Source organism: Choristoneura fumiferana, unplaced genomic scaffold (assembly GCF_025370935.1).
Source record: "Choristoneura fumiferana unplaced genomic scaffold, NRCan_CFum_1 Sck3bRy_67;HRSCAF=242_pilon, whole genome shotgun sequence".
Taxonomy (NCBI): domain Eukaryota; kingdom Metazoa; phylum Arthropoda; class Insecta; order Lepidoptera; family Tortricidae; genus Choristoneura; species Choristoneura fumiferana.
Window position 1 is genome coordinate 15,170 of NW_027413053.1, and position 11,253 is coordinate 26,422.

General features: G+C 36.6%; 1 pseudogene across 1 annotated transcript; it reads right to left on the reverse strand.

Annotated features, from left to right (window-relative positions):
- Positions 1–7,592: 7,592 nt before the first annotated feature.
- Positions 7,593–11,250, reverse strand: LOC141445225 (collagen alpha-2(IV) chain-like; annotated as a pseudogene). Its single transcript, XR_012453301.1, has 2 exons — positions 10,707–11,250; positions 7,593–9,430 (listed from the first exon to the last, which is right to left on the reverse strand). The product of XR_012453301.1 is annotated as a collagen alpha-2(IV) chain-like (transcript).
- Positions 11,251–11,253: the final 3 nt, after the last annotated feature.

The following is an 11,253-nucleotide window of genomic DNA, read 5'->3' on the forward strand; positions in this document are numbered from 1 at the left end:
ATCAATAGAAAAAGAACAAAAAACAAAAGACGGTTGACGCATGAGAAAATTTTCACGTTGTTTGGTCATCGTTGTTATTTTTCAATAATTTAAAAATTGTGTTTTAATACTGCTAATTGTTCGTTTCCCTAATCATTTTGGCTATTCATATGGACTTTGACTTGCATTACGATTTGGATTAGTGTTATTACCTGGAATCGACGACTTGGCATTAACTGGACTTGAGTTTGCGTGTAAGTGATCATGTTTACTTCACGTGACTACGCAGAAATGCATTACTATTACGGTTATGCTAGGGGGAATGCGGTGGATGGATTCCCAATTCGCAGTATAGTTACCTGCGAATTGGGAATCGCCGTTTTCTGTAATCTACGCCTTTGGCTATTTCCAGTTATGTCAAATTTGTCAAAATGAATCTAACATATAGTCGAATTTTTCCAAGGCCTATAAAGTTCTTTTTCTCTTTCTTTCGCGACAGCGACATCAATTCCGCACAGCATAAAGGATCACTAGAAAATCTCCAAAAATATATCATCATCCCAGCCTATATACGTCCGCTGCTGGGCACAGGCCTCCTCTCAGAACAAGAGGGCTTGGGCCATAGTTCCCACGCGGGCCCAGTGCGGATTGGGAACTTCACACGCACCATTGAATTGCTTCGCAGGTTTCCTCACGATGTTTTCCTTCACCGCAAAGCTCGTGGTAAATTTCAAATGTAATTCCGCACATGAATTTCGAAAAACTCAGAGGTGCGTGCCAGGGTTCGAACCCACGACACTGCTTGAGAGGCGATAGGTTAAACCACTAGGCCACCACGGCTTTATTATTATTATTTTTTCTTAAACCGCTTCTTAAATTGCTTTACCGATTTAATTTTCAGTGTGTACAATTTCACCCGAATCGAACTACATAGCTACAGGCTCGAGTGACAGGACGGTCCGTGTTTGGGATTGCCTCACAGGGAACCAAGTGCGGATTATGACTGGACACAAGGTCAGTGAATCGGTATAAGCACATACCTAGTACTGTTGAACATTTCATATAGCAACAGCGATACGTTTGTAGCGATAATACGAATTAGGTATTATCGCCAGGCCAGACCAGGCGTATAAGTTGTTCTAACTTATCTTATCCTCTTATACGCAGGGGCTTTTTTAGGGTTCCCTACCTGAAGGTATTACTGTCGCTAAGGAAGATACAGTCCACGTTTGAACCCATGACCCTCTGTTTGAGAGGCGATAGGTCAAACCACTAGGCCACCACGGCTTTTTTCAAAAGTTTACAATGTCATTATGACAACAAAATATATATAAGTATATAATATATTATTTTAAAATGAGAACTACTCCATGAATTTTTTGTTCCAGAACCACCAAGTATTGGCGAAATGGTTGGCCAAATATACACACTAGATAGTCCTTAGGCGGCATGAAAACGTCCCAAAAAAATATAAGCCAACTGTTGGCTTATTTATAAGTCATTCCCCCCCCCCCTCAGTCTGCATTGTGACACCGTAGGTGACGTATGCGGAGCGCGCAATACAAAAGCGCCTCAATATGACTAAATGCGCCGTAAAAGTGTGCCGCAATTATAAAGGCAGGATTAAAAACCCTAATAACGTGACTTTCCATCGGTAAGTACTCCAGAATCCATAACATTTCGTAAGAAAAGATTAAATTATTTTGGTTAGTATTGTTTGACATTTTTTATAGGTGATACCAGTTTTCAGTGCAAAATTCCCCACAATTCAGTCAAAATCGTATTGAAAAGTTTGTATTGGGCACAAAACCGAAATATATCGATTTCACGCATCAACCTGAACAGTTTTTATTTTTAATCGATTTGAGAAAATGACGAATCTAATTAATGTTCTTTGATATTTTAATGAATATTTGCACCATCTAATTGAGCTTTATTTTATTCTGTATTTATTTGAGATTGATAAGTAAGCTGTAAACAAATACATATAATGTGGGAGTTAAGGTCATAAAAACTGGAATTTAATAATGCAATCAATACTGAATTCGCAAAAAGTCAGGTGTTTCGTACAAACGTTCATAAGATGAATATAAATTCAAGATTATGAAAGATGATATATTTAGTTTGATAGACTGAACTACCATATGCAATTTGATTCATACTTTATCGGTCTTCAGAATACCTATAGATCCTGTATTTAAAAAGGCATGGGTGGACATTGTAAGAAAAAGTCGGAGAGAAGACCTTTGGCTGCCTGCAAAATCAGCTGTCATATGCTCCGAGCATTTCAAAAAAAAAAAATGATTTTGTGGATAGTGAAATGCGTCGAAGATTGAAAAAAGAAGCAACTCCGTGCAAGGTATTAAACGGTTATAACTTTAAAGCAGTGACGCTAGCGACAACTATACCGTGTAGCCCTCATCGAGAAGCTTTCGGCATTCCATTGGAACTAACCGCTCACCCGGACAAGAGATATCGTTATTAAGCAATCAAATTAAGATGGTTTTTTTTGGAATCTTTTTGTATTTTTTATTTCAATTCAAATTTTTTACTTTTACGGTCATCCCGTAAAACCTTAATTGAAAATATAAACTGAAATATAGATGCACAGAAAAACCAGCTGCCAGTGCCAGTGCTGGTCTTATTTTTCTGGTTTTTCTGTGCATCTATATTTCAGTTTGTATTTTCAATTTAGGTTTTACGGGATGACCGTAAAAGTAAAAATTTGGAATTGAAATAAAAAATACAAAAAGATTCCAAAAACCAATCTTAGTGTTTGATGTATAAAAAAATATATTTTAATTGAACTATTGAATAAATAATTTATACAAAGTCGATAACTTATTTACTATGTTAAATTAAACATTAACATTTGACTGTCGTGGCGCTAGGTGCTACTTATTCAAATCGATTGTTTGGAAAATAATCTTTACAATGCACGTGCTCGGAAAGTGCCTCTTGACAACATATAAATAGAAAATTGGTGATTCCTGCACGCATCCACAAGTGTGCAGTAAAGTTGTATGGATTTTACTTACCGCACTTGTGCGGTAAAGTAACTTTTTAAATTGCCAAATTATGTCCAAACTATTGTTAAAAAAATAAGTCTAAAGAGTCGTTATAGTTAGGCTTTGAACAAATAAGAAAACGTTTGATGCAACCAACTGAATATTTACTGATAAGATAATACAGATTAATCGCGACAGAAAAGAGAACGTTATTTTTTTTTTCATGTAAACTCGTATTTTAATTCCGTCTAAAGTTATGAAAAAAAGGAAATAAATTCTTGAGTCCAATTCGGACCGTGCGACGTCAAGCGCGCGCACTCGAAAGTTAACCAATGAGCTTCCAGTGCGCGCGCACGACGTAGCACGAACCAATCATGGTTACCCGTTCGCGCCTGTCATGAAACCCCGCCAAAGTAATGTCCATAAGTTCAGTCCGGTGAATTAATTTTTGATGAGTAAATTAAAATGAAGAGTTTAAATGATGAATTTATATCTGACTTTACGCCGCCTTACGTCCTTCACGAAGCACATAATATTGTCAGTGACAAACTCAATGCTGAACAAAATACGTGAACTATAATATACATAACTAAGTTAATAAACATCTTAAATTGATAGAATAATCTACTTCTACACACATGGATATTATAACATCTACCGGTATGTCTTATTCTTATTTATTTGCTTTTATCTATTAGAATTAGTGAACCAATTTTGATTAATTTACAGTTCCAAAGCTAAAAATCTCAGATTTACGGTAACTTTTTGTTAACAGCTGGTAGATTAGATACATAATACATATACTTGATGATAATTAACTATTACACGGATTTATTCACGGGTTGCACTGATATTTAGCATTATAGGAGCGTGCAGGAGATAAGGACTAGCCAATATAAGTGTGGAAAATGTCAAGCAAAAAGGGCTAATAAACAAAGTCTCCTTTACCTATCATTAGTAGCTGTAGCTGTTCTAATCTTCTGAGTCAATGATTGTTATGAAAGTTGGTTTAATAAAGTGTATACGTTAACGATTTTGGTTTGGCGTGCATATCGGTATGTATATCTACTGCCTGCTACTGTAGTAAAAGGAGTATGGCAAATAAATGATGTAGTCACTGCCTCGATTTTTTTCCTCGCTTAATGCATTGTAAAACGTTGTATGATATACGTGTCAAAAGTAGGAAATTCCCAACTCGTGCCGGCTCAAAACACTCGCTTCGCTCGTGTTTCAAGTTCTCCGCCACTCGTTGGGAATTGCCTACTTTCCGCACTTGTATCATAAATAACTATTAATACTTAATAAGAAAATTGTAATATTATTGAGTTTAATATTCACGAATAAAGCATAATACTGTCTGAGCGGTAAAAAATGCGGCTCTCAAATGTATGCCTAAAAGGTAATTTTGTACACAGTGGGATAAAAAGTTTTTTTAGTTTTATTTATTCATTTTTTATTTGATTACATTCGCCATTATTTTTACTAGCGTCTATCGCACTCTAATAATTTTCCCCCAATTTTTCGGACATTTTGCACGCACACAGTGACAACCGGATTGACGTAACGCGAGCGTACGATGAAGCTGTCAAGTGGTCGCCGCGCACACAAGCAAAAAAAAGTTGGGACGTTTTGATTGAATGGCATTGTTTCCTACTGAGACTCTATCTAGTGTGTATATAATCAAAGGGCCAAATGTTGGCCAAACAATAAATTATTGATTTTTAAATGTAAACTGCCAATTTTTACGTACTTTAAATGAAATACTGACTTGTACTTACCTAAAGAAGGATATTCCTTCCGAAACCTTAGTGTTACGGTGGCTGCTTTCGCAATTTTTAAACGCACATTGTGGCATTTATCACGTCCGCACGTTGGCTGTGGTTGACGCGTACTGTCAGAAATAAGAGCACAAATTTATTTTGTGCTCTTATTTCTCTGGCCGTTTTCAGAGCTTTCAGGTTGAATGTAGTACTAATTGTTGATCGGAGCAACTGAGCAACAGAGTAGACCAGCGAGACTCGCAGCTTGGCAGTCTCAATGTAAAAGGTCTCTTATCCATTACACCGTATCATACCATGACCGTAAGTAACAGCAACGTGTCAGGCAAAATAGTAGATTGTTGCACCAAGCAGAAAGTTATTTATTATTGCACCGAGTGCCGATTTGGAGCCCGAGCGTCAGCGAGGGCTTTAAAAAGCACGAGGGCAATATAAATTACTTAATGCACTAATCTGCTTTTCTTTCAACTATTACAGCAGGGCTACTACGAATACTACGAAACTCGAATTTCGTGTCGTGCGGTCCCTCTGACAGTTACACTGTTTGATACGAGAGCGAGAGGGACCGCACGACACGAACTTCGAGTTACGAGTTTCGTAGTAGCCTTGCAGGAATAGTACCTAGACGAAAAAAAAACTCATGCCATCCTAAACAATTAATAGGAAAGAAATGTCACTACTCCATTTATTTTAACATTTGAAACTTAACGGTAAAATTTGCACATGTTTTTAAATGAAACAACGAAACTATTTATTCAGGGCTACTACGAGAACGAAACCCGAAACTCGAAGTTCGTGTCGTGCGGTCCCTCTAAAGCCCGTTCCACAGTTAGGACTATTATCGCGAGTCAGCGCAATGGCTGCGATACGCGAACGCTAAGTGTAGAGTTCAAGTTTCGGCAATATCTTTGCGCGTTTGCGCGCTTGTTCCCGAAGGTCGGTTTTTGGTCCCGGCGTCATCCAAGGAGCGAAAGCTAAATTAGACGCGCCAACGGCATATGACTCCACACTCGCAGTCCGCGACCGAGTGTTTGGACCTGCACCGTCGTTGTGAAATTGGTGAAAAATCGATTACGATGGATACTTGTCATCCACCAACTTCGTTTTCTCCACCGTTTCTTAATTTGCGTTTTATTTTTAATATGTACATAGTTGTAGTACGCTAACGCGCATAAAGTTAGGGACGCAGCAACAGCTACTTCAACGTCCATTTCATTTAACGTTGCGAACATAACTGTGAAAATACCGCGAACCATTGCGAGTGTAGAGTCGTTGTTAGAGCGCGGCAAGTTCACAATCCGCGAAAGTTTTTACCGTGATCCGCGGACTAAGTGTAGGAGCGCAAGTCTATACAGCCAAGTCTAATACGGTATCACAGGTTACTCTACGAGAGTTGAGTAGCGTGGATTTTTTCTACGATACGAACTTCGAGTTTGGAGTTTTATAAAATTACAGGCGCTTATAGCTTAAGAACAAAGATAGGCATAAAATTAAATTAAATAAATTAGAGAAAGCGTTTTTTTTTTCCAGTTCACATTTTTGAGAAAGCATAAGAAGTCTTCTTAAACCTTTTGTGATTTTTTATTAACACTGCAATTGTCGAAGTTAAAGATATCATACTCAGCCATTATTGTCTCTCCTTCCTCTTGTAATGAATAATGTATTTTGTCGGAAAAGTTCGTTTTAAAGCCTGACCAGAAATATATGACTATTCGCCATGTTGCGGAATTTCATTGGAACTAATTTCTTACACTGGCAATAATTTTAATGATTGTCAGTGTCACTGTGGCGGTTTCTTTGAACAATAACAAAAAATGCCCAAAACGATTCGTAGTCAACAACGGATCATTGTAAATAATGTTTATAATAAACTACTGGAAAAAAACGCTTGGGGAATAAAACTATTTCGCTACAAAACCTTTTCAAATTAACATCGGAGCTAACAGGTAAACGTTGTAGACAAGTCAAGATGTCATTGTAGTCTGGTAAAAATAAGCAGTAATTATAGTTATTAATAAACTTTCTAGGTATATCGGAGTCATCGATTACGCGAATTACGAAAGAAGGTCGTTCCTCCTCAGGTTTTAGGTCGCCAAAGGAAAAAGAAAGCATTGTTCCGAGTATACTAATAATAATAATTTAACGTTTATTTCAGGCTCTAGTCCCATATACTTCGTGTTAGTTACAGTCTTATAATGATAATGTAACTAAACTATTGCCATATAAATAAGAACAATAGCGCCCTCTTGACAATAGTCATATATTTTTGGTTAGGTATCTTGATACGATGAAAAAACATTATTCACTAGATCTATAAGCAGGTAACTGACTATCCTACTAATCCTACTTATTATATTATAATTATAAATGCGAAAGTTTGTGTGTGTGTGTGTGTGTATGTTTGTTACTCCTTCACGCTAAAATGGCTAGACGGATTTAGATGAAATTTGGTACGTAGATAGCTGGACATCTGGAATAACACATAGGCTACTTTTTATCCCGATATTCCCACGGGATAGGGATAAAATCTAAGAAATAATAACCGCTGGGCTTAAGAGTCATGAAATTTGGTATGTAGATAGCTGGATGTCTGAAATAACACATAGGCTACTTTTATTCCAATATTCCCACGGGATAGTTGTTCTTAACACAACACCTCAATGAAGATTACGATATAAATTTTGGGATTTCCCACAGGAATTTTGTAAAATCCCGGAATTTCAATTGTAACTACCAGATCGAATAGTTTACGCGTACATAGGCATTATAATCTGAAATTCGGGAAAAAGGTGGGAGTAGGAGAGTGCATTTGGCTAAACCATGTGTAAACATTTTGTTTGTTATTTATTTACGCATAAGCACTTAAATTATAAATACAAAACATTATCTACAATGGCAGTGCTCGCATCATCCATTACAACTCATATTTTTGCAGATTACATAATTTCTACCACAATATTAAAAATCCTAGGTAGTCGACATTTCTTATGAATTAAGTTATTTATTTTCAAAATACACACTTAGTTTATTATTTTTGAAAAGTTTAAAAGGAACATAAAATGCTTTGTGTATTGAAGGTATGTACAAAGGAAGGCACAGCTAGAATATCACAAACATATTAAAATATTACAATGGGTAAATGTAACTAGTTATATATACGTACTATGGCACTTGTATTAATTGTAGGTATGCTTGAAACATTTCACCAAGGTTTAGTTACTTATTCGATTCTACAACTGTGTGATTTAAGTCAGATAAAATCACATATAAATATATCAGGAATATCATGCGATAATATTTAAAAAAATGGTACAGATCAATTTAAAATAAAATTAAATAATGATTTAAAACATTTACATTATAAACTCTACTTACGATATCAATTCTTAACTATTAAGTAAGCGAGCTTTGGTGTTTTTGGCGAATGTTACCCTATCTTAAAGAAAAAGGAACGCTATAATATTATGGGTACGTACGGAATCAGTAAAAGCTTCCAGCTAAGACCTCAGAATATAACTTCAGAAATTCAAACTGTAGAAATAATTAATGAAATACATATTTAAAATGCGGCTAAGTTATCCTATATTCCTAATGTTAAACAAATCATATTGTCGTTCCAGCCTACTTTTACTTGATAAAGAATAAAATTAATTTGAAAAGTAGAACATCTGAATGTTTTATATCATAAATAAAAAATTGAAATTATCACGAATATAATGTTAAAAATCATAGCCAGACAGAAATTACACGGCTCACGACTCAAAACATTACGCTCGTCTGGCTTCACCCTTATAGTTATACTCATTGCTTGCTATCACGCACCACCCTCTACTTCATGTATAGCGCTTTGGGGATGTAAACGTAAAGCGATTTTTACTTCAAACTCCTTGTCCATGATTAAAGTTTAAGAACTTAAGAGTCGACGGTTCCTTCCTAATTCTTGCAGGTAATATTTTACACAGAATTTACTTATTTCGCAAACATTTTTGTTTCAACATAATTTGGTCGTCATTAGATTATAGTTAATATTTAGCAGCGATTTAGGCACAGACAGCTATTTAAACAGACAAGTTAAGGGAACTAACTTCGCGTGTCGAATACATACCAAAATAAATATTTACCCTACTGGTTCAATAAATCGGTATTTTGAATCGACTTATCTTAGACAAAGCGCATAAAAATCAATTTTGCGAGGCATGTTTTAAATAATTTCCATCATAGGTAGGTACTAATCACTCTCGTGACTTCGCAAAAGTATGACAAATATTCTCGAAAACTTTGATGCGCTCACTCAGTTAACTACTGGTTTTAATTCTGTCAATAATATTATGTCTGTGGTTTCACAAATAAGGTTTCCTTATGTAAGTATACGTCCACAAGTGAGAACTAATTTAAGTAGAATTACGTGGTGTTTTTAATACACACGGCGCACCGAGAGACAAATTGTCTCGGGGGATTCGGGCTATCTTTTTTGAGCGTCTGTTTCGTTGGCTCCCCGAATTGTTCTTCGATGGGTGTGAGCCAGAAGCTGAGTAAATTGGCGAAGTGCTGGCAAGCGCCGCCCGCCCCGTTGCATTCGATGAGAGGAGTGGCACGGAAGTCTTGCAGACACGAGCCGGGGCTGGCCAGAGCTTGCCCGCCTCCTTGTGCACCTGCGCCAGTGTGCTGGAAATAATAAACACCACGTACAATTTACCAGACCATACTGTAATATAAAGCTTAGTGTTATGTTTTTATTACGTGTCTACTAAGTTTCCCTTCTATACATTAACGATTTTTTTTTTAAGAACAGGTCTGCAGCTTTTTGTCTTAGGGGCTGTTTCACCATCCAAAATTCACAATCCATAATCAATGGGTGGTGAAACAGCCCCTTTGTGTTAAATGGTACATATAAGTAAGTAGTAAGTACAAAAAACAATAAATTAAAAAAAATTAAAAACCCTCTGCCTTAAAACATACTTACTAAAAAGAAGAAAACAAGTGTAGTGGGCTAGAACTCTGTTGAGTAGCTAAGGATCCATTAGGTACTAAGAATTTATGAGCTGGTCACGGTTTGAATGGGCTCCGAATGTTGAACTTTAAGTTAGGTACTTAACAGAGTTCTAGCCCACTGAACTTGTTTCCTTCTTTTTAGTATTTTTTAAGGCAATCGGATTTTTTTCTAATTTATTGTTTCATTTCATACATTTTTGATGTTTCTGTGAAAATGGAAGATTAACCCTCTGTTTCACCATCCGTTGATCCGTCAAATAAAACAGTCAATGGGTGGTGAAACAGCCCCTAAAACTATTATTTTTTATTACTTGATAGATATGAATTTGAATAAAAAAATTGAAAACAATTTGGCACCAAAACTCCGCCATTTCGATTTTTCAAGAATTGCATGTATCCAGTGTCACTCGTGTCATCAAGACGAATCCAATGACGTATAATTTATCAAAATCGGTTCAGCCGTTGAGTAGTTACGAGAGGACATAGGAATAGACATACCTACATACATACGGTCAAACACATAACACTCCTTCTTCGCAGTCGAGTAATATTGCATGTTGTCGCATTGTGTGTAGTCCTATTCTTACATGGAATGTTGCCATAACATACAACGGCCGCCTGTGCTGGTAGGCAATCTTTTGTTGCGTATAAATAATTGTAATATTATAAATTAAAAAGTAACTAGGTTGCGATCAGTTTTGTCTAGGTACGTTTAACCAGTAAATCGATTTAGAAGGAATTTGGTATGGAAGTAGTTAGCGGACCATAGGAAATAAAATCATTTTTGCATGAGTTTCGCGTGACGAAGTCGCGGGCAACAGCTGGTTATGATTAACCATAAAATACTTTTAATGCTCAAATCGAAATCTAATATGACTAATGAATAAATAAATACGACATATATAATAATATAATAATTAGGTATCCAAATAAAAAAGCGTCCACTTACCATAACAAAACTGTATCCCCACCAGAGTGTGCTCCATCCTGATGGACAGTCTGGATTATTCATGACTGGCTATGGACAGCTATGACATTCGTAGGTACTTCACAGACCACACATCTTGAAATATACCTTTCAATATTTCTTCCAGTAGTAGGCATCATTTAAATTGGCTCCCCAGTTGATAGCCAATAGCTGCGGTCGTTTCGACTGGCATAATTACAAGTATCATACATATCACAAAACAGGAATGGCATGGTACTGAATTTTCTTACGCATGAACCAGCAAACCCTAAATCTTTGATTATGGGCTTTTTCGTTACCGTCTATGTAAACAAAGAGAATATCCATGCCAAAGCTCCGTGTGCCCTGGTTCACATGTAGGAATTTGTTCACTTTGACTGTGTTTTCACTAAAAGAATTCCAGTCAAGTAGTCAGTAGTTGTACACGGTGCTCCAGGAATACCCGGTGCTTCCCTCTCGTCCCGTCAGACCTATGTCTCCTTTTTCACCTTCCTGTCCTTTGAAGTCCTTCGGGACCGGGCGGCCCATG